Here is a 25,399-nt window from a genome sequence, read left to right as displayed (position 1 = left end):
TGTAGCCCAAAGTGGCTTTCTCAGCCAGCTCTGAGAAACTTTGTGCCCTGGTGTTGAGTACTTTTGTCCTTGAGAGCTCTCTGGTCACAGGTCAATTGCTTGTGTTAGACCAAATAGGATGGATTCCCCAGAGCTATGCATGCTTTTAAAGGCTCAAAGTTCAAGTTTAAGCATTCCCTGCATTCATGAGACTCAGATTATTCCTACTGGGTTTAATTTCTTTGCTAAGGATGTGATTTCTTCTATCTAAAAGAGTATCTTTTTGAAGATGTTATCTCTTTGTAATTATATCATGATTGCTGAAATTGGTAATTGTGTGCCCATAGCGTCTTTTAGTAAGATCAGGAAACTGCTCGGATACTATGTATTATAGGAACATTGTTCCAGTACTCCTCTTAAACTCCTAGTTTAATTAATTGAAATAAATTTATTCTAATCTAAATTTTATCACAATTTGTGCTGAGAACATGCTTCCTACACCACATCTTGGAAGATCTGGCTTCAAAAACTTATCTACTACCTTGAAGCTAGATCCACAGTAGGAACTAAGTTTTTTAATTCCAAAGCTTGAGTTTTAGATACCCTGTTGATTAAAGGTTTTCTTAGCCCCAAATTTTAGGTCTGGATCTCATAAGGAATGTAAGAATTTTAGCATACCTTCAGGCAAGTGCTCCTCAGGGTGTACTTCAAATGTCTAAATTAAGCAATTAAGTTTTTTTATGTTGTGCATGTAACATGGAATCCAACGGGTGGTGTTTACTGAGTATGATGATTACAGATTTTATCTAAGCTAATCTAAAACAAACCAAAGGCTGAAAAGAAATATATCCAAGGAAAAGATGGTAGAAGAAGGATTTATATCCAAATAATCACTAGAACATGATAAGAAGAGGAATGGATTTAAAACTTTTCATTGGGTGTGCTTCTCTGCACAGTTTTTCTTTGTTTATAAAACTTCATCTTGACCCTTAAGCTTTCAATTTTTGTTCTTCCAACTCTCTTTACCACTCCACTAATGAGGAAAAGAGCAAGCATCTTGGTGGTTGCTTAGCTGCTGGCCAGAGTGAACACGCCACAGTGATTCATTAATGTAGTACTCAATAAAGAACTAAGGCATGCATATATTCAATGTTAACTGCATATGAACTAGAAAAAAAAACAAAGAAAAACCAAAAGGTCCCCAGGTCTGCATAAGAAAACCCGGTCGAAATCACTGGTAGTGGAACAAAAGCTATTACTGAAAATAAGATTATATTAGGTAACAGGTAACTATTCCTTCAGGAAAGAATAAGCCTTCTAGAGGATAATATAATATCACATGCAATTTCTATTTGACTTTGAAGACTTATGAGCAAGGACATGTTCTAAAAAACAATGGACAAATCAACTTGTTTAATCATTTGAGAACTTTATTGATTAAGGCACAAAGACTAGTCGGATACCTCTGAAGAAAAGTGACTGATATATTTGTACAGGTCTGTCAGATGCAGGGCTCTTTGTGTCCTATTTCAGACTCATAAATGATTACCACCTGTGTACAGTCAAATCCACTGGTCATGTACTCGGATTAGCTAAACAAATATAATCTGAAAGAGATTTTTTTCATTTATCTGTTTGATGACATCGATAAATCCAAAATATATGAGAATACTCCTAAGGTATTTAACTCATGGTATTTTTCCTTTCTAAAGTTGTCTGTCTCCAGAGGGTAATTAATCTCATCTTAAAATGACCATTCAGAATAAGTAGATTAGAGAGCCCTCTAAAAATGTACATATTCCTCTTTTGTGACTACAGAAGAGACTCAAAGGAGGAAAGTTCCTCCAGCAGGTAGACAGACCATTGCCTAGAAACCTACCTCTCAACTTTGGTTATTTGAAAAACTTACAGGTAAACAGAGGTTTCTAAATGAGTTTCTTTGGACAGTCAGTTTGAGGAATACTTTGAATGTGACTCTTCTGACTTGCTCCCATACAGTCATAGAAATGCTTTTCTTACCACTCAGTAACAAGAGGAGCAACAGGAGAAAAAAGACATTGTGGAGAAGGCCAAGTCTGAACATAAGGACTAAGTAAGGCTATTCCAGCCAGCTTTCCTGAAGCTCTGCTGAACTGCTTTAGAAAGAATCTTTTAATATTTTCTGTCACGGAGCTGCTTTAATCATTTCACCAAAAGCAAATATTATTTTTCACCTTGTGAATGCAATTTTTCTGTGGATCCCTCATTACTGCAAATGAAGCATGGAGACCTCAAAGTCTTCTTTTTCTTCTGGCCAAATGAAGAGAAAAAATATGTTTCAGCCACTGGACTGTGAATTTCCTATTTGTTTTCCTACAGATTCCAAAAAAGAACAGATGTAGTTCTGAAAAAAAACAACACAAAACAAAACCAAAACCAAACAAACAAGAAAACAAACAGTGCAGCCAAGTTATGTAGAGATAAGTTAAATTTTAAATGTGTTTCTGTCCACTGTCAGACTCCTCTCTCCATGTTTTGTCTCCTAGATTAGAAGTTTTCTCATGCAGTGATCACTTCCAATCCATGTCAATAAAACACAGCAAACTAAGGTTCTTCGTCCTGATGTAAATAACTCCTTCAGGAACCACAAGAATATTTCCTAAAGGACCACCCTTCATCCAAGATTGCTGCTCCGTCAGCATCAAAACTTCCTCAGGGAGTTTGTTTTTGTGGAAATATGGATTGAAATTTAAAGAAAAAAAATAATTTTTTTCGAAACAAAGTTTCATTTCTTAATTGGAGTGGAACATTTTGACTCTCATTTCTTTCTGGCTAAAACTATGTCTTTCATTTCACATTATAAATTAAAGGATCATAGAATCACAATACAGTGCATGTTGGAAGAGATCTCAGCAGGTTTCTAGGACAACCTTTTGTTCTGACCAGGGTCCCCAAGAGTTCTGACCAGATTTCTCATACCTTCATATATAGTCAAGGCCTTAAAACCTCCAGGGACAGAGGCTAAAAAACATCTCTGGATTACTGATACCAGAGCTCATCTGTCCTCATGGGCAGAATGTTACTTCAGTCTGTACCTCTACTGCTTTTATTCCTACACATTGTCTCTTGTCCCTCAATGCACTGCAGGGAAGAGCTCAGCTACAGCTCCTAGAGAGCTTCTTCTTGGTCACTGGGGGCTGCTGTTGGATTGTCCCAAAACTTCCTCTTCTTCAGGCTGAAAAAACTCAGCTTTCCCAGTTTCTCCTGGGAAATGTTCCTTTTCCTATAATCTTGGTGTCCTCTACTGAACTATCTCCAGTTTAAAAGTGTCTTCCTTGTAGTTAGCAGCCTCATATTGGGCACTGTGTTTATGACCTAACAAATGTGGAGTAGAGTAGACTAGTTCCTTCCCTGGATCTCCAGGCTCCACTCTGTGCCTACAGTCCAGGCTGCTGTTAACCCCTTAGCTTCCAGGGAAATCTACAGGCCCATGATCAGCTCTGGTCCAGCCCAGCAGGACCATCAGAGATTGTCCTGCACAGCAGCTTCTTAGGCAGTCAGTGCCCATCCTGTGCCGTTTCAGGGATTTTCCCTTGTGGGGTAAAAACTTTAAATTTATCCTTATTGATCCTCTTTATGTTCTTGATGTCTCACTCCTCCAGCAAGTCTTGGATGTTTTAGAATGGCAGAGGAGCCTTAAAGCCCACCTACTACTCCCCCTAGGGCAATGTCATCTGAAACTTGATGGGAATACATTCTGATCACTCACAAAAGTATTGAATAAGACAGACTCAGCATTGTTATCAAACTCCACTTAGAGAATGTCCCCTTAGTTACCACCCTCCAAGCATGATTATACAATAATATTTTTAGCCAATTTGGTTGTCCACCCATTCAGACTGAAAAAAGCACAAATTGGAAATAGAAATATTGTGGGATACACTGTCATATCACTTTCTTCTCCTTCATTTCCCCTGAAATCATAATATAAATTTCTCAAGACAAAACCAGAAAAGCTTTGACTTTTGCAAATAAGATTAATTTCTACATTTCTGCCTTCACATTTCTTGGAAAATTGAATATTTTTGCACACAGAATTTCAACCAAACCAATTCTGAGTTTTGAATGGATATATTTAATAGTGGTGCCTTTGTTGGTCTGTGGCACAGCTCTTATTGTTCAGGTAAGACATACTGGGAATACTTTATTTCTTTCTAAGAATGCCTCATCAGCACAGCACAGTCTGCAACATTATTATTTGTACTGGAATTTTACTGTAATTTTTAGAATTTTATTGTTCTAGCTTTTCATTTCTGAATTACTGCCATTGCCAATAAGATTGAGCACATCCAGGCTCTGACCACAAATTTCCTTTGCATTATGGAGGAGGCAATAAATGGCAGGCCTGTATTTAGGAGGTTACTCCCCTTACTCATCTTTCCATGTATATATTTACCATTTTACAGTGGGGTGGCAGATGCTCAGGTGCTCGTGTGCCTTACATGATTTTGTGATAAGACCTTATTGCTGTTTAGTAACTCTGCTGTAACCTGGTGTCTTCTCTACAGAGCCAAGGCCTTTGTTTTTAAAGGTCAAACAAAAACACAGAAGTCCTTGCAAGGTATATAGTTGAGGCTGGTGCTCTTAAAAAGAGTGCTAGCCCTTAATCAGACAGTGGTTTAGGACATGGAGTATTAATTACTAACATTACTGAAACTTTCTGTCAAGGGTCTTAAAGACTTTAAACACATATAAAATTCTTAGAGACTTCAGGGTAAATTGATATCTGTTTTAAACACTGTGAACTAGGTAATTGTGTTAGCTGCTCAATAAAAGGAAGAAGTGTATACAGCTGAAGATGAGGCCATGTCCACTCATAATAAAATGTGTGAAACTGTTAAAGCAAAGCAGATATACTCCATGGATTTACTGAACTTCAGGGCTGAGTTTGGACAGGCACTTAATCAAGAACTTCTCCATTGTTCACTTTCACTTAAATCTGGTTTTTGGTACTTCATTTCAGCAGTCACTAAATATCTAAATAATCTCTGGGTATAAAAATAGCAGGCAGTAGAGCACAGCGAAGAGAAAGCTGGTTGTAGAACTGGAATCAGTAGAAGCAAATTAGTGGAATATTGATGTTATTTAACCTTGCTGAGGACCAGAGATGGATCACAGCTTGACAGTAGCTTGGCTGGATCTATCTGAGGACAGGCCTCTCTACCCTCAATGTCTCATACTCTCCTGGAGTACTCCTTCCCATCAAAGTCCAGGATACTTGGCACTGTACACCATATACCCATAAATTTAGTAATATTTGGTAGCTGTTGTTTATCATTGCACACTGCTCACATCTCGTTTGTAATTCACAGGAGACTGAGTTCAAAGATGGGCAAATTCTTTATTTCTCTGACATATGTTGGTTCTACAGAAGTCAAGGTATGATCTTTCTGTAAGCTTGTATCACTTTACCTGCACTGGATAAAAGCAGATTGTACAATGATTGAAAAGGTGATTGCTGTCAAGTCATTTAGGTTTTGAAGATACTTGCTGGTTATTCTGTTCCTTCAAGTCAACAAATGGATCCTGCTAGGGAATACAATTATCCCCAGCCCCCAGGCATCCTTATCAGGGAAATAAAAATGTATGTTTGACTCTTATTACAGTTCAGGCTATTTACTTACAATGTTCATGGGACATCAAGAATACTTGACTCCTGTCCAAGCCCTTTGCTCGAAAATTTAGTGCTGTCTCTCTGTACACTAAGGATAAATTTGATGAAAGTCCTGGTGAGGTCTGCTTATCAGTGCAGTGGGTCTGCAAAGGGATTTTACTCTTGGAAGTGAGGAATGTAACTCTGCACAGTGGTGATATGCTCTGCTGATTTCTCATATTCCTCTTGTAATTTCCTCCCTAACAATGTTTACTCCTTCTCAAGAAAAAGGCTTTGGAGAGTTTTCTGAAACCGGGAAATCTTATTCCTTTGTCAGGAGTATTTCTTTCATAACAGATAAACTTTATTTATCTAATGCTTCAAAACACATTTATTTCAGTTTCACCTGTTTTGTCTATATTTTCTATTTATTAGACCAGACACTTAAATTAATGTACATCTTTCTGTACTTAGTTTAATAGTTAATTTCTTCTTCAATTCTTGCCAAATCAACATTGTCTGGACAATCTTTCCCTTTCAAGCTACTGACAAATATGCTGAGGGCTGGCAGTGCTACACTTAATAGAACTGAGTAAAGGAAAAGAAATACAGGAAAAATTTTTCTTGCTGGAATTGCAAGTCACTAATTTCTCCCTGGGAAGTAAAGTTCATAAGGACAATTTTTCTTCTTTTCAGATTAAGCTCAGTGAAACTGTGTTTCTTTAATTTTTAAAAACTTTTGCCACCTGGAAAATAATAAGAAAATATTTACTTCTTAGTTATGCTTCACAGACTTTCTGTAGAAAGGAGAAAAAAAATAAAAGAAAGAAGAAAAAAACAAGGAAAGGAAGAAAAATATTTCCATAAACCATAAGCAAAGCAATTAATGGATTATTTAACATAGGAAAATATTGACCTCCAGGAAAGCCTGAAGTCTTCTGATTAGTAATCTAATCCTTTGGAAAATGAAATATCTGGATTTGACTAATTTTGAGCCTATAGAGGGGTTTAATTTAGTTCTCTAGTTCTTTGTACAAGTGACACATAAGGATATTTTTGTGGATGTGACAGGACTTCAAGCTCTTTTAAAACAAAACAACTAATTTTTTTGAAAAAGGCCTTAACCAAATGTCCTGGTTGGGACACCTAGGCTACTTTCCCTCTTTTGAGTTATGCCTGAGTCTAAAGGCTATATACAATTAAGAAGAGGTGTGGAGTTTCAGTAACAGCTTGTCCTCATCATTCCCTGTGGAAACATATGCTAAATGACTCAGGCTCTGCCTGATAGACCATGGCCCTCAACAGCTGGGAGTAGATAATTATCTAGCAGATAAGCATGATGGGTTAGAAACTTTTCCACAGAAAAAGCGTCACAGAAAGGTTGTACATCAGCTACGTAAAGCGTTTATGGCTTTTTCTACAACTTCAGAGCTGCTTTATGTCACGATGTGAGCCTGAAGCCTCAGAGCCCATGCCCATCCTGACAATGACTATTTACTTAACATTAAGAAAGGTCCAATTCATATTTCATGGTGTTACTGCAAAGTATACTTGCTGAAATAACTGCAGTGATCCAGATGTTCACAAATAGGAGCAAGACTGAGTGACTGACATCTATTATTCTTTATGACCCCATGTTGTTTTTAGATTATTTTAAGGATGTAGGCCTAACACATTTAATGACTGTGAACAAGTATTTCTTTAATTTTTTTTCCCAGAAGTTAGCAGTTGTGCTTAAATTGCTTCCTGTTTTGGATATTCATTCTGCTTTCTTTTTAGTATCTAATTTAGTGGTCCAATTAGGAAACTATCTTCTCTGAACACCCTTTATTTTCTATGGAAAAAAGTAGACAGCTCACCCTGGATTAATTCCATGTAACTAGGGCAGGTTAATTGCTGTGTTTTCTATCTCTTGAACAGAGAGCGAGAGCTAAGCTCTGCCTTCAGCAGGATCTCTCCCGCTGGAGGTGTCAACCTCCCTCTACTGAAGGACAAAAGGAGCCAGAGGGGACTGGCCTCTGAAGACAAGCACCTAAATTTGATTTTGCTTAATTTAGTTGATGTGATTAAATTTGATCATATGTGAGTTTTATCTTCATTTGCACTTTTAATACAAGATTCCTTTATTTATTCTGAACTAGCTCACTGGGAAAACATTTTGGGTTTGTGCTGTTTTGAATGCTATGCCTTCCCAACGCCTGTCTGCCAAGGTCTCCACAAATTTACCTATGCCAATAACAGAGATTGAAGGAGAGAGGTCAGAGTGTCTCAGCCTACAAAATCGCGGGAGTGACATCCTGAAGAGTAGTCCTGGCCACAGTCAAAAATTAAAATACAGCACAGAGCTAAGTGAGGAGGACTATGACTTCTCTGTCACTGCTAGAAATTGCTGTTCTTCACATAAATTGTCTTTGTCACAGAGTATTTTTGAAGTGCAATTGGAATGCACATACAGTTGGATGCAATTACCTCAGAAGTCAGGTACTTAACAAATATCTCCCTCAGGGAAATACTCTGAGACTTGACTGTTTACAATGAGAAGCCAGACCCTAATTCTCTCCATTCTTATACACACACATACTAACATTTAGGTTAACACTCCAGTCCTTGTCATAGCTATTCAAGGCCATTTCAATAGTTCAGGCTGTTGATGCAGCACTCTATTTATAGTTCTAAAACTCAAAATCTAGGCTTGGTGGACTGGATCTCCCCCAAAAATGAGAGTTTTGGGACAATGTCTTAATTTCTGCTTGCAGCAAATACAAACTAGTCAAATTCTTCACTGTCATTATGGTGCACAGAAATCTATTCAGGAAAGAAGTAATGTGGCTATATATTCCTGCTCTCATCAGCAGTAGTTTCTGTATTATGTCATGCTCATGGGAAGCCTCCTTCCTTCAGCCTGCTGTGGCTACCCACCAAATTTCTCCCAGCTCTGTTTCACTTCCAGGGACAAACACAGAATGAATGTTAAGTGGATGTTGTTAACAATGCCAACTTCCTTTATATTTGCGGAAACATTTCTTCTCAACTCTTCTCAATTCAAATATATTTCCTTCAAGATCAAGAAATGCCCTTATGTTTGAGACACAGAAACATTTTTCACTTCAAGAGCTGTCCAGAAAGGGAGATTATTGTTCTGTCTTGGAAAAATATTCAGCATGCAATATTTTTCCTCCAATTTTTTTATCTCTGCCTTTGTTTCTATCTCTGCCTCTCTCTGGGTCTTTATGTCTTTGTGTCTCTAATTCTCTCAAGAACCTATACAGAAATATATATGCATATTTACCAGCTGGTAATTAAAAGAAGATTCTAGTTCAGCTGTTGTCATGCCACATGATAGTTTGCCCAACTTGAATGACCTTTCTTTGCCATGAGCTCAGAGCATGCACAGGGTTAGAGCTGCTCCATAATGTGAAAAGCTGGGATGGATTTAATTATAAATTCAAGCTTTACAATAGTCATCTGCAAATCTACCCATATTAGCTGGAGAAGGCACACATATCCATGAAGATGTGTTCATAAATCTTTATTTTTTTTGAAATTATGCTTTTCATTTTGAAACTAACTTTTTTTTGTTTTCGAAACCTTTAAACAAGATATTTGGAGTTTTTGCTGTTAAGTTTTGAAGTTTTGTTTGTTTTCTTTAGCTAGAAATTTTTCAAATCTATTTCCTTAAAAAATATTGCATTCGATGAAATGACATTTTTCAACCAGAGAAAAAACTTTCCTTTGGAATATGACCAGTAGTTCCACAGCTTTTTTCAAGGAAATCCTGCAGTAGGCCATGCGAGGGTGGTTGTGGTGCATCCTAGTAAGCCTTCTACAATTTCTGTGCAACTACAAATGTGACAAGAATAACAATTCTTACTGCACCATTAGAGGAGCTGAGATTGCAACCCAGCTGCTGGCATTGAGGATGACACTTTTTGATCTAGGTCTTCTTTCTTGTATAAATAATAAGCTGTATTTTTGGGTTTTGTTGTATTTTTCACCAAGACAAGAGGTTGCTGTATCACTCTGTTGTTGGCAAATGGAAGGAAGCTTTTTCTTCATATACATGCTTTAAACATATTAGAGTTATTCTTATAGATGAAGAATATCATGTGACCACTTTCTATTTGGTGTACTTGCTTTATAAATATGATAATAAAGAATAGTTTTATATCAAGTGAGGAAATTACCCCTCCTTCCTCTGCTTTCTGGTGTAAACTGTAAGCAAGGAAGAAAAATTACACTTGACAGCTCTGGTCATAATGAGAACTGGTCTTATATTATAAATGCATCACTGGTATCTTGACTTAAATTTCGTTTACTGTTTTCATAATGCTTTCCCTTACTTATGTCCTCCCTCCTTTCCTTCTTCCTTTTTTTAATTTATTTTTTTTCTCTGTGGAGTTTTGGTTTTATATTGCAGTCTTGGACTCTGTCAGGCTCTTCCTAAGACTTATTGCAGACCTTTATTTTTCCTTCCTTTAATTTTTACCTCTCTTAATACTCAGGGAAAGTGTTGGCTTGTTTGATAATTTATCATGCATAACATAAAGACACTGCATCCCATCAGCACAAAGATCAAGTATCCCATTGGAGAGGACAATATTTCTAAGAGAGGAGACACAGTCATGCAAACATGCACTGTGAAAGAAATTTTCAGGGGGACAGCCAGAGGGAAGGATGTGTGCACCATTTCAGAGCTACCCTGAAGAGTAGCTCTGCTGTGTACCCTGAACTTATGCTCTATGCCAAAGTTTTGGAAAAAGCAAAAAATGTGATTAAATCGATTGTGATTGGAGATTTGAACTCCTTCTCCAAACAGAAGGGAAAAAACCCACATCAAATTCTTTTTTTATAGGAATTGAAGTGCTTTCCCTAAGTAATCAAGCTGAGAGCTGTGCAGTTCAAAGGCAATTTTAGTGGCTCATATGGAGTACCCTCTGTAGTGACTGAGAGATAGTGAAGAATGAACCCCTTAGTGTGTGGTCATGTGGAGCAAAGTATACACAGGATAAAAATACTAAAGTTATCCAACTGATTAACAAATCTATGTTTATTAAAATATAGACTTTTCTTGCTAAATATGTTCAGCTCTGGGGAATTCAATGTGTTTTCAAATTACTGCAGTTTAGCAATTTTTCATGTACCAGGTTACAAGTACCTGTCCCTTTATGCACTATGGCAAGTGCATAATAATGCAGTAAACCCTTTTTCATTGATAGCTTGCCCAACTTAAATGACCTTTCTTTGCCATGGGCTCAGAGCATGCACAGGGTTAGAGCTGCTCCATAATGTGAAAAGCTGGGATGCATTTAATTATAAATTCAAGCTTTACAATAGTCATCTGCAAATCTACCCATATTAGCTGGGAAAGGCACACATATCCATGAAGGTGTGTTCATAAAGAAACCACTCTAGACCTTCATGTTGCACTTGTTTTCTTAGTACAATATTATCCTTTCAGGTTTATACTAGGACATAAACGCAGGTACCAAAACATCAGAAGAAACTTTATACCTGAATTACAAGTCTGATTTGCACATCTGTTTTAAAACTTCTAAACTCTCTCTGCTACTAAGAGTCCTGCCTTTCCTGTGGGATGATGAACAAAGTTCTGGAACTGCCTTTTCCTGACAATAATGGAAGATAATAAGGACACTATTAGAAGAGTCCCTGAAAAGAAAAAAACACAGAAGCCTGAAAAGATGGCAACATAAGCAATAGAAAACAGTATGTGGTATGCACAGCCCACAAATGTCAGACTGTGCAACTCTGTGCTGAAGCCAACAAAATTCATGGTGGGAGAAGGCACTCATTCTGCAGATGCTACATTTAAAAAGACTAGTCAACATCAGAAAAAAAAAAAAAATCACGGTTAAGAGAAAAAAGATGCTACTCTTGCCTGTACTCTCAAGTTCATCCATTTAGGTGGATACATTTTATTGCAGGGATACTAACTTCTGTGGCAGGCACTAAGCTATTATGGCCAGGTGTGAATGCAACAAAAAATGAAATGGAGCCTTACTTCTTTTCAAAGTAACAGCGCTAGCATTCAGGGAGCAACAGTCGTTGGGGTTGGTAATTCAAAGCCCAAGGGCACAGTCTAGCATAACCTAACTCTTGATGTCACAAAACCAAACAAAAATAAATAAAAAAATATATTAAAAACTTCATCCTGATGTAAGAGATTGTTTTATCTCTCTGTCTATTCACCAGTTAAAGCTGAGACAGCAGTGTAAGGAGACCACATACTACAGGAACCACAGAGATTTTTTGTGATGAAACAGCGTTTCGTAGGAAAATACAAACTGGTGGAGTATAAAATATTTCACTGAAAACCTCCTGAGCTTTCAGCAAGCAAACCTACATTGAAAGCTCAGGAAAACTCCACATTACTCTGTCCAGATTCCTGGCATATTACTCCTCATGCAGCAGCTCTGGGACACCTAATGTGCTAATGTTAAGCACACTTGCCTGCATTCCCAACACTGGTGTCTCTACCTGGTACTTTTGGGGGAACAAACCTGATTCTGAAAACAAACCCATGTCTTGTCATGAAATCTGTGAATGTCACAGTTTTGAGTCAGCCTGCTTACAGGTTTTCTTTCAAATTGAGGACAAAAAGAGTACCTCTGTACCCTGCATAATGTGCAGGAAACCTAGAAGTACAGACTGGAGAGGATGATTTTTCAGGACAGGCAGACTCTGCAAAAGATAGAAGTTCTGGGACTTGCAGCTCCACCCAGATCTCATTTCTGGCCCTGTGGGAGGGAAGCCCTGGAAAGGCTAATGAAACAAGAGCAATCTGCAGTCTGCAGAAGCGCAGTCCCCACGGGCTTGGTATTTAGGAGTAAGGTATTGACTTTGGCAAAGTGAGTGTATCCCATGTAGCAGTTCTGTGAGAAAGAGGGCAGGCATCTCTGGAGAGCTGGGCAGATATTCCCCAGTGCTGGTTTTGGATGGGATAGAGTTAATTTTCCTCTCAGTAGTTTGCATGTGGCTGTGTTTCTGACTTGTACTAGAAACCGTGTTGCTAATGCAGGAATGTTTTCTGACTGCTGAGCGGCTGGAACAGCGTCAGGGCCTCTTCTGCTCCACATCCCACTGAACCAGTGAGGAACCTGTGGATGCACAAAGAGCTGGGAAGGAACACAGCTAGGGCACCTGACCACAAGTCACTCAAAGAATATTTGAGACCCTATGGCATCATGATCAGCAGTAAAGAACTGGTGGAAGAGGGAGGAGAGAGGGACACTTCAAGATAGGTCATTTGTCTTCCTGAGTAACATGATTGAGCCCTGCTTTCCTGGGAATGGCTGAGCACCACAGGGAAGTGGTGAATTAATTCTTTTGTTTGTTTGTTTTGCTTGTGCATGCAGCTTTTGGTTTACCTATTAAACTCTACTTATCTCAACCCAGGAGTTTTCTTACTTTTACTCTTTGGATTCTCATCCCATGGTGAGGCAGTGAGTAAGCAGGTATCGGGGCTGAGCTGATGGATATGGTTAAACCATGACACCACCTCACACTCCTATTTCTTTAACACCATATCTAGTTTCTCATCTGCAACTGTATTCTTCAACAGAGTAAAAAAAAAAAAAAAAGTTTGAATTCCCTAGAAAAGAAAAATAAATCAAGTGGTTTTCCTGTCAGCTGCACTTCTCACACATTTTCTGTAGGGTAATACATATTCTTTCATCTCAGACTTCATCTAGCACACCTAGAAATATATTTCACAAAGGTATGATCCTTCTCTCAAACACAAGTTAAAGGCACAGCTCAGTCTTTGGCTTTGTCTATTGCATCAGTATTGTGCTGAGGTTGATTAGTATAGAAACAGATCAGGTTAAATCAACTCAATCCTACTATACTGAACCAAGAAGGGTTTTATTCTCCAAAACCAATCTATTACCCACCCACTTTTTTTTAAGTTCAATTTCACCTAACTACAGCTATTTAAAATAATGAGGCAGATGTAGTATAAACTTCTTTTCTAGAGTCCATCTACAGGTTATATTACAAGCTTAGGCTAGCCAATTTTTCTTCTAAAAATCTCAGGCTTATCCTTAAGAGCAGTCTTGTTTTCTTTGCTTTAAAATTTTAATCTCTCACAGAATATGCATGAGTTCATTGGACAGTTAAGAAGCAGAGCAGTGAGCAGGACTAAGCAGAGGGGAGCCATGTGGAGAACCCTGCTCCTCTAAGCCCTGATGTGTGGACTGCTGGGAAGCTTCCTCAGTGTGTCATCTGTGTTATTACTCTATCCAGGGCTGAAAAAAATTCCTGTAGAATTTTCTGCTGAACACACAGCAGGAAAGACAATGTTCATGCTGTACAAGTTTGCTTTTTGTAGGTATTTCATTAATTTTTCTGTTGTTTCCTGCGCTATCACCTCTCTGCATCTTGTATCAATTATGGCAATTCACAAGCAAAGCTCTGTGAAGTTCCTAGCAGTACATGTACTCTTACAGGAGATTTAAAGGAGAGTTTCTGTGTTAGATTGAAGCTCCCTGTTGACATCAATGAGATTCAAAGTTAGATTGAGCTACAGCAAGTGAATTATGAAAATGAGTAGATTTGTTCAATAGCTTCCCTTTCATATCAAGGTATTAATAATATTTACTTTTTTACTTGGAGTTCTGTTTCAACATAATTTCCTGCAAAAGACCATATTCTTCAGCAAATTTCATGGCCTGGGAATCTGAATATCAGCAAGAATTAAACAAAGTATGATAAGGATCCCTTTAGCCTTCATTTAAGACGTTATAAAAAGTATTTAAGGCATGATAGAACAAAGCTCTTTATTTTCTTTAAAGGTTCATTATGGAGGGCTACACTGCATGTCAATAATGGACAGTTCCACAGAGCTGTGCATGGCACACAATCACATAATTACACATGATAAAATGAAATATTCTTTCAGGCTATTTATGCAACATTTCCTTTATGTAATGGAAAGGGACTGCTAAGCTTTTCAAGTGTGGACAAATTATATTTTTCTGGGATCAGGCAAAGTATCAGGAAACCTTGCAATCAATAATTCAATTTACCATTTCTCAGGATTAATCCTTTTCATAATGACTTTTTCCACCCTTGTATTGATATGGAATCTAGATAGAACTAACTGCCAGGCTGCAAAGTCAAAAAATATATTGTTCCCATGTTGGAAATTATAATGGTGAAAATAATTCAGACTGACTGAAGACAGAGACAATACCACAAACTAGGGCATTCCATAGCTATTATAATTATTTTTAAATACTTGGTGTCAGAGGAGCAAGGGAGAGTGTACCAGCAGTTAAATTTCCATACAGTGATTTAGTGATCTTTTTGCAAGGCAGAAATGATGGCTAAAACAGATTTGTTGGCTCTGCAGGAGATTATTGAGAATGCTTAGAGCTGAAGGTAAATCTATATGCAGAGAAGTTTATAATCACAACCTCAATCTTGGTAAGACAGGGTAGGAACCAGGTGCTCTGCCACATTAGAACACTTCCACAAAAATCTGTACATTGGGCAGGATTAGTCCTTCCTTCCTTGGAATCAGCTTTTGGGCTCCTCACATCAGTGAGCACAGTGATAAGGTGCTTTGTATTAAACGTCTACAGATGATGGTGAGCACTGGGTGACAGTTGCTGTGTAAGCACAGACTAAGGGGTTGTTGGCCCGGTGGTTTCTTTGTAAGGAAGGCATTGATCTAGAACACTGCTACCCAGAGTAAAAAATATAAACTATATGTAACAAAGAACTAAGCTCTCAGTTTCTTTACAAGAGAGTACCATCTGGAAAAGCTCAGCGGAACAGAGAGAGACAGGTGAAAAAAAAAAAAAAAAGAACTTTTTAATTAATAGATATTTTCAATACTAGTAGCTCAAAAAAAAAAAAAAAGAATACTGAATCCTGCTTCTATGAAGGATCCTTGTGCCATGTCCATAGAGCTAGATGTATTTTTCAATTACTGGCAATTTGGTCCCCAAAATTAATTTTATATTAATTTATTAATTTTGAGTTATAGAAACTACTAGGGCATTTATAAGAACAAAAGGATTTTTAAATTTTTTAAATATACTTAATTTTTTTAAAAGATGGATCCAAACATTTCATTTTGACAGCTCTAATGTAATATTTTAAATTTGTTTTGAAATGTGTTTTTTAAGATTTTTAATTGAAGAAAAAAATGTTCCAGTATTTTAGAGACAAATTAATCCACTTCAGACTGATACTAACAGCAGATTATTTTAATTTATTTTATTTAATAATTATAAATACACTACACAAATAAACAACAATCCCCCTCTCAAAATTATATATAAACTGGATGTAATTTCAAGGACAAGCAATTCATTGTTTTGTGATATTTTAAATACTGGAGCTCTCAAGAATATCTGCTGTGGCCCAGGATCCTGTAATTTTTAAAAGTCCCAGACCTGCAAAAAATCTAAGTGAATTCTAGTGTAAAACAGCCATCAGCTCAGCAGAAGTTAGCTGAACTTAAGTTCTCTGCAATTAACTATATTTTCCAAGAAAAACTCTCATTTCTCCACCTTTGGGATTACTCTTTGATACCAATTGTTACAAGACAGGGACAGGGCTGCTTGTAAATTGTTCTTACTGTCAGCAAGGAAAAAGTCAAGTATAATCCTAGACGTAGGACTTAGAGAACTGAAGGGTTACCTCAAGTCAATCTTGCACCCTTTTCCTCTGCACTTTTTTGTAGGTGTGATGGACCAACTCATAGAAATATTTCATGGATGAAAAATCATCATCACATTATTAGTTAATTAAGTCTAGTGAACTCAATGATCCTGGCAGAAAACCTGGATATTTTTCATTAAAAATGAAAAGTGGTCAATGTTCTTTGCATGCTGTAGCATCCAAAAAAAAGTAATTAATCCTCAGTGGTACTTTTGTCAAGTTTTCTTCATTTTTTCATCATTTATGGATCTGTTTCTAGAAAAAGGAGTTGGTCTCACTTGAATTAATGGACTTCTAGTTTTTTTATAAACTAATGTATTTTCGCTATTGTGCACCAATTCTGGTTAAGTAATGTGAGTACTCCAGAAATGCAAATATATAATGGTGTAGATATTCACGAGCTAAATTTCATCAGGTGCTAGATTTAGCATATATTATAGCAGCTAGTTCCTGCTAATTAGGTAAACATCTGCTAAATATGAGGCACCTGGGAGCCTTGAACTTGGAGTAAGACTGGGGTTCAAGAGATCTTTGAACCAGTAAGGCTGAGTTTCTATTTGTACCAAAGACTTATTCTGTATGCCAGGTTTTCCCACTGCAACCTTTCTGACTGCAAGTTGATCCATATTTGAGGAGATTATTACAAAATCTCTTGGGAGAGTTATACTGAAGTTCCTGTTGTTGTGGGAGATAATTTTTCAGACTCACAAATGGGAATAAAGTTGTTTAAAAACCAATTTTAATTAAAGATGTAAAGAAAACTTACAACACAGGTGAACATGATCATTCTATACAGTTCTTGAAGAGTAATATTTTAGAGCGTCTTCTCTAAAAAAAATCTTGCACTTTATGCTAGACCTAATGCCACTTTTTTTTTTTCTGCTCACTTCCAAAAGCTGTGGCTTGTGCCCACTTGTACTTCACAGACTGATTAAGGTAACTTTGGCAGCTTTTCTTTCAGTTTTCAATTCTCAGCAGAGTTGGTTCAGAGCTGTGAAATAAGCACAGCCTCTTTAGCCCAGCAGAAAAGCCTAAACAGTTTCTTCATAAAGGTTGCATACAGTCTCTTCATTCTCTCTCCCAGCCTTTAGCCTTTGTGCTTTGGTTGAGGAAGTGAAAGACTTTTTACCTCTTTGTCCTTTACTCCACCATATGCCAACATAATGATCTTTCCTTCCTGCAGCTCAATCCCACCCTGATTTTTTGGTGAAGACTTGTGGCAGTATTAATTTCTTTTTCTGCCTCAACATCAGCAGCGTATGTACTTTTCTACCTTGATATTCACCCAGGTGGTTGATCTGCCTCGTTTTATTCTGAATACTTTGGTTACCAAAAAACAGCTCAATTTTTCACAAAGTCATTTTTGCTCATTCTTTGCCAAGGAAAACACGGTGCTTGAATTGTCTACATACAGGAAGGGGAGGAGGAAGAGAACAAATGTGAGATGATGCTACTCCTGAAGGGGTTTCGTCCTTCAATACTTGTCTTTTTCTGAACTGTGGTATTGCTGTGCAAATTTCTCTTCGACTATAATGAACTTACAGTCAGTTTAGAACAAAATCAGGTCTCCCCAGCTCTGGGCATTTTGCAAAAGAGAAGCCATAGGACAATGATCTGAGAGTACACCTCAAGTTGTCCTATATCTCTCCTCATGAAGGGCCTGACACCCTTATTCCTTATTTCCCTTCAAAATCAGAAAAATGATTGCACACTCAGGACCTGATTTCTCTGCACCTTAATTCCACTTTGTATTTCTTGAGGTTTCTTCCTGTTAGCTGTTCAGGTAGTCTGGGCAGAGCATGACCCTCATTATGACATATGCAGAACCTATCATAACATTTTCATAATAGCCAAGACTTCCATTGTTGCATTCTTTTTCATTGCCTACCCAATTTAATGTTAGTTTGACCTGTGTATATGTTATTTTGTTCTGCATCCTCTGTCCAAAATTCACCCTATTTTCAGATACATTCTGACTGCAACCCTTAGACCTTTTATTTGTCTTATTCTTACTTTTTTCCAGCTTCATGTATTAAATATTTATATCTTTTTTCTTTATGATTCATAACAATCTATCAGTATTTCTCCACGTCTCAAATGTAAAATAAATCTATGTAGGTAATATATGATACTGGCCAAGTTTAGAACTGTGACTTGATACCCAGTACAAGGATGGACAAATTAAAAGATAATGATCTAAGCCAGTACATCCCAGAAAAAAAATTAAAAAAACTCTAAACAAACAAATAAATAAAAGAGCTTGCACTCCTTCATTTGAAGCAGCTGATCACTGGCTGTATGAGAGGCTAGAAAAAAGAAATTTTTCAGCAAAACTTCAGGGAGTTTGTTGTTGTTTACTTTTGTTTGTGGAAAGAAAACCAGTTTAATTTTTTTTTTTTTGTGGGTTGGTTTGGAATTCTTTAAAATCAGAAGTAAATTAGAATATTTTGTCTACAACTAGCTAACAGGTATAATCAGAAGCTGGGATTTCTGTGGACCCTGAAAGATCCATTTTCAAGTCCCTTCTGGTTCCTAATCATAAGAACTCTCTGAATGTATTCAAATGATGAAATTAGAAAAATAGCTCAAAATTTGTTTTACTAATAAGGAATTGCTTTTTCACACAGGAGGACTGAGAATCACATAAAACCTCCAGGTTCAAATCCCACAACAAAGTCAAAAGAACAAGAATTTAAATTTTATCTTCTTAAAGCTAAGAGGAACCCCCTACTCTTCAAATAGTTATACTTTTCAGAAAGATACCTTTTTCTGTTTAGGAAAAAAATGTATCTGGGACTGAAGTTACTTATTCAACACAAGCTTTTTCCAAAAAACTGTTTTTGTATTATCTTAATCCCCCCAAAAACATTAATAAATCTCAAAGTACTATAAAACAAAGAAAGAAATTCTGGTTTTATCAGCTCTCTGACAGCTACAGCGCTTATTACAAACTAGCTGCTGCTTGACTATGTGGAATAAAATATCACTGCCATACTGATACAGGTCCCACTTCTGAGAAAAACAAAAATGTACACACAAAGCTTTTTCACATAATTTCTTGTATTTCCCTTTACCATGCATGCTTTTACACACCTAACCTGGGGATTCTGAGGGTGTGTCATTCTTTAAATGTTTCATCAATTTCACGGACATCAGGTGAATTACTTTCAAAACAAGCAACAGATGCATATGTAGTATCAGCTGCTATATTTTTGTTCAATACAGAATAACTTTTTAAAAGGAAATAAGTTTTCCTTTCTTTGAGGAAGATTTCTACCTAAAAAATATAAACATGATATAAATAATGGGAATTAGATTGTTATCTAAGGTAAGCTGCTTCATCTTATTCCTGTAATTTTCAAAAGTGCATGTGTATGAATTGGGCAGATAGAGTTTATTTTATATGGATTTTCATTAGTAGATGGTGCAATGTGTCATTAGCAGTACAAGAGAAAACTCTTGACACACCAAAAGTACAAAAAAGAAAAAATATAGGATTGTCAGGTGTCAATGACTTTATTACCACCAAAAAAAAATATCTCAATGGCATGCCAGATTATGTCAACTAAAAATTACTTTCTAGTACTTGAAAAACAAAAGTTATAATCTATTAAGATCATATAAGAATTACATATAATAAGACATATAACAATTTTCTTTGTTTGAAGATATAAATAGAATTTTGTCTTTCTTCCCTGAAGAAAACAATTTTATTGAGCAAGAAAATTAAATGAATAAAATCCTCAGAAACAAAGTTATATAAAAAATGAAATATGTTTCATCAGAAAGACATTTTTTCATAAAAATCAGAATATTGTATGGTCAGAAACTTAATTGTATCCAGACAGAACTCTGAGTATTTTTACTCAGAAAACAAATTTTTGTATATGTGACAGAATTGTACTTCATGTCTAAAATTATTTTTTCTGAACAAAACCATATTTGGTATGGGTAGTCAAGCTATACTCCATTGCAATGATATGTTATTTCCTAATGATTAGGTTTCCAATCTTGACCCTCACTAGAATTTTAGCAATTTAATCCTTACAATGTGAGTATTATTTGCTATTTTTAATTTTCCTTCCTAAAACAAGTCTTTACTCTCACAAGGCACGCTTCTGGTTATATGCATTTATAGGTATGCCTTTTAAATGGGCAAACACACTTTTAATCAGTCTAGATTTTATTTTGTCTGGCAAGAGAGTAAAATGTTATATTTGAGAAGTTCTAGGCCAAGACACAATTTGATTCAAAAATATTTCTTTCTTTATGGAGGAAATATAAAGGCTTTTTTGTACAAACGGTTTCTTTGTATGAATAATTCCTGTTACAGAACAGAAAGTGGCAGACATAAGATAAGAATACCATCTTTGTTCCACAGAATTTAACATCAAAATAGTAGCTTAGTAACTAAATTACATAATAACAGCTTATCAAGTTGCACATCTTTGTCTACATATTCCTTTTTGCTTCCCTGAGTGGTCTAAACCAGGCTTCAATCCTATCTTTTACCCACCTGCCTGATTTTACCAGCTAATTCAAAGAATCCATTAAAATTCACAAAGTTAAGCAGCAGCTGTGGAAGTATTTGCAGGGTCAAGCCCTTGTAGTTTAAATCTTTACTACATGTGTATGCAGAACCTAGCAATGGGGGGCCTTGAAGGCTCATTTGCATCTCCTTGGCAGAAACCTGAGAGCAATTCTTTTTCAAAACTCATACTCCACCTTGGAAGCCCTTTGAGGAAAGGGAAAAAAGAAGGGTACAAGCCTTCCTGGAAAAAGAACATTTTTGCAGTCAAGTTACATGGAAACAACATCAAAAGAGCTTTTCTGGTAGAAATACTTTTACACTCTGTCATTCAAGATACATTTCTTAGTTTGGTAGTCATGGGAAAATTTTGGATTCTCTGTGTACATATTTTCTTTTACTTGATATGAACTAATTAAAGAATATATATATATATATTTAATTTTACTTTTCACTGCTTATGTGTAGACCAAATTAATTTTGCTAGGAGTAGACAACATATTTTCATTTCATTAGTATTCATTTTCACTGTATTTTACTAAAAAATGTAACCTAAAGGATTGTAGGCTGTGCAGAAATTAAGCAAACTCATAAAGATCCCTAAGAGTCTGTGTGGAGAGGTGGCTGTGAAAATGCTGGGGTTATATACTAGTTATAGGCACTTGATTCAGAAAAAATATATAGTTTGGAAATGGCTCAACTGTTATCTTTCAGGAATCTTTTAAGTCATATTTTTTTAATCAATTTTTTTAATGAATTTTCTTTCTTATCATAGATATTTTCCTTTTATTCTCTGGCCTTTTAAACTTTAGTTATAGATAGAACTGAGAAAGAAGGCATTTTTCTCCTTGTAGGAAACTTCTCACCTGAACTACAAATCAAGATAGAAATTTTAAGTGCTGACTGTTTCACATAAATTTAGAAATTGACTCAGAAATATACTGATTTTGTGCTGCCATTTCAGAGATAAATAAATTTTCCCCAAATCTGAAATATTTCCTTTACCCTTCTGAGTCACAGTTAGAGCTGGACCAGCTTCCTGCACGCCAGGGTGATGAGCCCAGCCACAGTCCTCAGGCACCTCCTTGGGGACAGGACATCAGCCACTGGCTTGGCACCAGGAACAGCAGAACCATCACGAGCCCAGGCATGGCTGCATCATGATGGGGACTTTGAAATGATGTGCTCTCTCCCATGTGACATCTCTGTGGCCATGGTCTCCCCAAAGCACGTGGAGAATATCACACGTGGTCACCATGGGCTACAGCAGACTTGTGCTGCATCTCACCTAGGAAATAAATGTGGGAATATCCTTGCAGTTCAGAAAATTACTGTCATGGTTTGCTAGGCCATCCCCCGTCATGTATTTGGACCGTTCAATCTCTCACTCTTTTGAACAGTTTCCAGTCACCTGTGGCAGGTAGAACACCTCAGGGATCTAGGCATGTGGCCTACCTGGGGAGTGAAAGAATTTGTTCCTACAACCATGTGGACCTTTCCTTATTGGTTGTCCTCAATGCCCAGGAACATTTTTGGTCATTGTTTATCTAACTGGCATAGCTGTAGTCCCTGAAACAAGTCTGCTCTGAAAGCCCCCACTGGTTCAGTAGAACTTTGAAATGTGCATTACATCAAGGGAACTGCAATCTCTGGGAAGCTCTCCAGAATATGATGAAAACACTGGCTGTCCTACTATAAGGTAAGGCAGCAATGGAGATGCCTAACATAGTGTTTTACTGAACCAATTCAATATGAATTATCTGCCATTATCAAAATATAATGATATTGTACTTTGCATTGATTTTTTTCCCTATCTTGAATCCTGTTGTAGCTTGCAGTATGAACTTCAGAATTTACTAGTTACCTCTTATATCACTATTCTGGCAGTTCTAGCTTAAAACACATAGATCTTCCGTTACAGCTCTTTTATTCTGTTTTATTAACCTGTTTGTTTTAATATAGACTCATAGGCTGTGTTAAAGGTGCTCCAAATTCTCCTTAGTGTGTAAGTGTAAGAGCCCCAACAGACACTGTTAAATATCGTCACTCTGCATTTTATAAGTTGTGGTAGTCATGCCTTTCAGCAAGACAGTGTGGTATGCTTACATTCTCTGCTTCTCATTTATATGTTAATAACTCTCAAATGCTTTTATTCGATTCACATTAGATATTTTATAGTGAATTGAGGTAGGGGTGCCTTGTCTGAGAATAGTATCTGTTATTTTCTTTTGGTCAATCCTATTAATGGAAATATTGTAATTAAGCATGTTGGCAAAAAAAAAAATAAAAATTAGTGTTGCAAAAATTGTAGTTGTTGAAGGTACATCATTGATCCTGAGAGAAATGCTAAGAATATATTAGAAGAACTGAATTATTGAAATTCTAAGAACTCTATGAGGTGCTACAGTGCAGAATGTAAGATTATCTATTTGGGATCTAATAATAAGAATTTCTTCTATAAAAGTTGATACCTTAACTGGAAATTAGAAAAGAAGAAAATATGTTGGAGTTAACCATATATTGTATACATAAAACTGGTGCACACAAAATAAAAGACCTCACTTGTGACAGCCAGTAAAGGTCAAGATTAGTAAAACTGTCTGCTGCATGAGGCACCATCACCAAAATATTATTTTCAGGATAGGTGTATTTCTGATCCTGTTCACTACATGGAAGATGAATCTAACTAGAACATCTAAGGTTATTAGGAGAAGACAAATGGCATGTCTCCATTATGAGACAGAATCCAAGTAATTTAGTTGTTTTGCTAAACTGAATGACAAATGTGGAGAGGGTATTGTCAGTCTCCACCTAAGAAGGTAACTCTGTGCCAAGAGAAATAAATAAAACACCAGTATTTCCAATATCTCTGTCTTCTTACACCATTACTATGTACTCTTTGAGTGAACAAGTCTTCAGTGATGACAGTAGAGGAAATACTTGAGTTGTGCAAATTACTTTGGCATCCTAGGAAACTCTTTATAAAATATTTACACGTGGGAGAGGAAGGAGAAGGGTGGTAATAGGAAATGAAGGTATAAGGAGAACCTCTTGTTGAGAAATGAGACCAGGCCACAGACAGACAGGTCTTCCTCTAGGGGTAAGTGTATGTGGTTGCATGAAGTGTGATCACACTTCAAATGCATCTGTAATTAAATTGTGTGGTTTCTGCTGGGGGAAAAAAAGAAACCCAAAAAGAACCCCAAAAAGCTTTATAAAACCTAGAATATGCAATATTTAAAAGAACAAATAGGCCCATAAATTTAAACTAAAAATTGAAAGGAATTTTCTGGCCTTTCTAGAAGTGAGATCCCAAACATCCACGCAGAGATGCTTGGGGAAAAATGTACTTTCATATAGAGATGTTTCAGTTTATTTGAGGCACTGTGTAACATGTTTATCCTCAATAACAAATTATGTTACTGAGGCTTGGGTGTCCATTCCATTGTTCTCTTTTATAGTTCTACAGGCTACAGGTCATTATTCATCTTTCTGTCCATGCCAAAACAGTAATAGATGAATCTGGGTTTAAAATTCACTTTCTATTTTGAAACTTCAGACTTCTATGTTACTAGGGGCAGACCACATATCACATCATCTTTATGCAAGTCTTGCCATTAAAAACAAACAAATAAAAAAAAAAAAAAAAAAAGAGAAGAAAGTAGGATGACAAGAAAACCACAAAAAGGCTTGGAGGCACATAATGCAAAACTAAAGATAAAAGATCAGCATTTTCTACCCTAAAAGTGATGTTGTTTAAGTTAAAAACATTCCATTATTCAAATAAGATTGTTTAAAGTTAACAAGTTCTGGTGGTTTCTGTGGAAACAGGGTCAGAAAGCTATAGGTAGTCAGCTTGCCGCCGTTAGCTAAGAAGGAGATCTCTCACTTGCAGATTTCAGGAGTTGCCTGCCTGCTGGGAAACATGTAAAAAGGCAGCTTCCAAAAGTATTCTGCAGGGTTTCAGACTAGTGAAAAAGATGTAAGGTTTAAAAAAGGAGAAAATAGTAAAAAAATATGAAAAATTACATATATCAGTGAAAAAAATCTGTACAAAAATATCAAATATTATCCAAAGTATACTAATTTTATTTCATAAAAATATTAATATTTTTAACTTGCTGTATTAAAAAAAATGGAGATTTCAGATTATTTAGTATTTTTGAGAGAAGTTTAAGTGCAATCACGGCAGCAGGTGCTAAGAAATCTGCAGAAAACTATTCAAATTGTAAACCAATTAGCTCTGGTGTTAGTAGTCAGAGGCAGGACAAAATAAGAGACAACCCATAGCGGTTCTGGATATTGGGACTTATTTAAGAATCAATGAGAAGAGTGCTTTTATCCTTTTGGTCTACCTCATATACTTCCTGGCTCACTGCCCTTGGTGCTATGTTCACTAGATCATAACTTCCCTTCTCAGCAAGGTTGCCACTGCTGGTCTGGGAAGTTCAGTGAGAAATCATCTCAGTCCACACTCATAGCTCAGTCCCAGGAGTATTTGTCATCATGGGCATCCCCTAGGGTTCATCTCCATGCATTTCCCACATCTCCAGGATCCCCCCACTTCTAGG

The sequence above is a fragment of the Poecile atricapillus genome, chromosome 1 (assembly GCF_030490865.1).
Source record: "Poecile atricapillus isolate bPoeAtr1 chromosome 1, bPoeAtr1.hap1, whole genome shotgun sequence".
In the NCBI taxonomy this organism is placed as follows: Eukaryota; Metazoa; Chordata; class Aves; order Passeriformes; family Paridae; genus Poecile; species Poecile atricapillus.
This window is presented reverse-complemented; position numbering follows the sequence as displayed.